General features: G+C 39.4%; 1 pseudogene; it reads left to right on the forward strand.

The window, feature by feature from the left end:
- The first annotated feature begins 2,675 nt into the window (after positions 1 to 2,675).
- Positions 2,676 to 3,798, forward strand: part of LOC101291139 — a 2,552-nt pseudogene continuing 1,429 nt past the window's right edge.

Here is a 3,798-nt window from a genome sequence, read left to right on the forward strand (position 1 = left end):
TCTCTCTCTCTCTCTCTCTCTCTCTCTCTCTCTCTCTCATACCAATGCAAGAACAAGAGGCACTGCTTTGACGACGACGGATGACAATGATTGGCGCTGACGACCACCGAGGCTCGACAACGCTTGGATCACACAGTCGTCGTCCTCCCACGCCATGATCCAACCGCCTCTGTCCTCCGATGCCGGGCCTCCATCACCTACGACGACGACGACGACTCCCGAATCCCACATGTAACTTCTATAGATTCTTGAGGATTGAATGGTTTTGTGGACTTTGTGATTGGGGAAATTTGAGAAGCTTATTAGGGTTGTTGAATTCAGGTAGGAATTTTGGGGCTTTTGGTCGTAGCGAGGGGGAGTATAAGTGGGGGAAGAGGTCGTCGGGTATGCATATGGTGACAAGATTTTGGGGGAAGAGGCCGCTGGGTATGCACCTTTTCTGTCACAGTAGCACATTTCCACTCAGTAGCATCTCTCTACTCGGCGTAGCACCGGCAGTAGCACCTTTAAAATCAATCAAGAGTATCACTAGCAGTAGCACCTTTATACTCAAGAGTATCACTGGCAGTAGCACCTTTATGCTCGAGGGTATGACCGGCAGTAGCACCTTTCTACTTGACAATAGCAGCAATCAAGTTGAAGAAGAGAGAAGAAAAGACTGATGTAGGTCTAATCAGACTCTCCGACGACAACAGAGAAAACAAGAGTTTGGGAATTTTAATTTGGAGAATTTCTGATTTTATTGTTTGTCTCTTCTATGGATGGGAAGAAGGGTATTTTGGTAATATATTATGACAGATAACATATGGAGAATAGTTTATCCTAATTTGTTAATTTTTGTTCTTAAATGTGTAAGATAATATGTGAATGATGCATTTATAAACTGAAATTTGGTTAGTAACTAATAAGTAATTTACTATTTTTGTAACTATGTTACTGCTTGACAATAGATACAATGACATTAAGATTCACCCCTCCTCTATGAGGTAGCGACTATTTCACAAAGTAAGGAATTTGATTGCCGCCAACCTAGCAAGACAAAACCAAGACAGTCCTATTTAGTCTCATGAAACAAACATGCACTTACTACTTTCGCTCAATCCTACACACAAGGATATCAAACGTTACGCTATTATTATAATAGTGAAACTTAAGTACAACAATAACTATTGTAAGGTAAAAGATACATGATTCTCTATGAACGCTTCTTGGGCTTTTGCATCACCAAGATAGATCTCAAGGCATGCAAGTGCAAATGATATGAGTCTGAAAAGTTTTGTTTTCTGCTCTAAAATTTACAATCACAAAGATGACGTAAAATGCAAAATGTGTAAGATAATGCAAGATTCAGTTTGTAGAAAATGCAAATGACAATTTTCACAACCAATGAGCGGAGACAAACTTGCTCAATAAGTCAATATATATACGCTAAGTGAAAGCTATTAGAGAGTTGAACATCAACCAAAGGCCTACGTTAAAAGTGTAGCGTAGCCGAACGACTGAACGAGGACGAGAGACAACGGCAAACTGTTTTCCAACCCTAGTGTGTGGAGCGTGTACTAAAAGTCAATGATTGAAATCTCTTTTTTGATTGGGTCAGAAGTGAGAGTTAGTAACTAACCCACCCAGTCAGTATTCGTACCGAGGTCCATAACTCCACGAGAGTATTACAGTAAGGTAAAGCCAGACTAAACTCTCGCCGTTGGCGCACGAACTCGAAAACCCTTCAAACATATTGATCATAAACTAGTAGGAGTTGAGACTTAAACTAATCTCTGGCCGCTAGCGAAGAACTCAAAATTCCTTCAAACATGTTGGCCAAAAACTAGTGTGAGTTGAGAGTTGAGACTCGAACTCTAGACATGTATGATGACTATGATCCATACTAGATAACTCGACCAACTTACCACACCAGGTTTGTAACAATACACAATGATATCATTTTTGTTATGAAATAGATTTTCATAAATGTAAAGAAAGCGGCTTAAATAAAACAAAAATATTATATCTAAATTTGATTACTAAATTGATCATTATCTTAACAGACTATCTACTAGCTAAGAGGCAAAGAGATGTTGGCAGGAAACCAGTTCTCTAGCTAGACTTGAGTCGCATGACCTCAACTTTAATAACAAGTGCGCTAACCTTGTTTTTGTGCATAGAGAACCAAATATGTACTGTCAAAACTCTATATACTGTGATATTAAAAAGATGTCACAATTTTTCTTTACGGTCTCTGACCACATCTTCTTTTGTCACTCCCGGAAGCTAATTTTGTTAGTAAACACTTCCCTCTTGATTCTCTTTCGTTTGTAATTTCCCTATTCGATTAAATCCCAACTACCAAAGTTCAAATCATTCTCAATCTATCAATTGAAAAAACGTTTCTTGGTTTTCTTGATGGTGAAACCTCCATGAAAGTCCTTGCTAGTCTTTTTCTCGTTGATTGCCAAATCGTCCCCTTGAGGATGTGACCCTATTCTTGTCTCTTCCACTAGACTCGTACACACCGTAATACACAAGTACACCAATGTTAACAGAGACTGACCAAAAAAACCACCCACCTTCTTACAGCTATAAAGTCATAAACCCATAACCACAACTCCGCAAGTCCACTTCAGAAAGTCAGAAACTAAAACACAGAGCTATACACAACTAAGTCCCCAGTCAAAAAGATGGTGTCTTATGAGCATATTCTTGGTGGGTTCTTAGCTTCTTTGCTGGGCTCTGTTTTCTTCATGATCATTAGTACTACTCTTGGTGGAAACAAAAAGGTCAAGTCTTTAAGTGGAGGAGTTAAGAGTAATGATGGGTTTGGAAACGGTGAGTTTCAGCCGGAAATGGAGGAGGAGAGAAGTACCGACGTCGTCATTGTCGGTGCCGGAGTTGCTGGTGCAGCTCTTGCTTACACTCTTGCCAAGGTCAGATTATACTTGATTCTCTATAGTAGAGGCTTTTCTTTGATATGAATAAAGTTGCATACTTTTCTGTTGGGTTTGAATTGGGTAATCCGGAATGTACTTGAAGTTTCATGCTTGACAACCACTAGTAAGACAGAACCCGAGAATATTTTAGAAGGTTTCAGGAGTAGAATATGTGTGAATTACATATGCATTGACTAAAGTGGACACATTCAGATTGCATATGTTGCTGCAGTGGTGAGCTAGTGGCTCCGATCCATCTTTAATTTGGGATTTTGAGTTGAGCATATGATTGTTTCTTGTTACAGGAAGGTCGTCGTGTGCATGTCATCGAAAGAGACTTGACCGAGCCAGACAGAATTGTTGGTGAGCTGTTGCAGCCTGGAGGTTATCTCAAGTCGATTGAGTTGGGTCTTGAGGGTACGCAAACTCACCTATCCTATTAAGAACTCCTTTGTTTCTTTATTGAATGTGTAGTACTAAGTTGGCAGGCATTCGGTTTTAATCAATAACTATTTGTGGCTGCATGCAGATTGTGCAAATGAGTCAATTGATGCGCAGAAGGTGTTTGGTTATGCTGTTTACAAAGATGGCAAGGATACAAAACTGACTTATCCCTTGGAACAATATAGTTCAGATGTGGCTGGGAGAAGTTTCCACAATGGGCGTTTCATCCAAAGAATGCGCGAAAAAGCAACGACTCTATCAAAGTAATCATCATTTCCCTTTAACTATATATATTACAAAATTTTTATTTTATGGATTCTTGTGTGTTTAATCTGGTAAAATTAGTTTCAAGTTTCAATCGCTTACTCATGTCCCATGGTATTTTCATTGCAGTGTCAAATTGGAACAAGGATCAGTGACAACACTAATT

This window comes from Fragaria vesca, linkage group LG4 (assembly GCF_000184155.1).
Source record: "Fragaria vesca subsp. vesca linkage group LG4, FraVesHawaii_1.0, whole genome shotgun sequence".
In the NCBI taxonomy this organism is placed as follows: domain Eukaryota; kingdom Viridiplantae; phylum Streptophyta; class Magnoliopsida; order Rosales; family Rosaceae; genus Fragaria; species Fragaria vesca.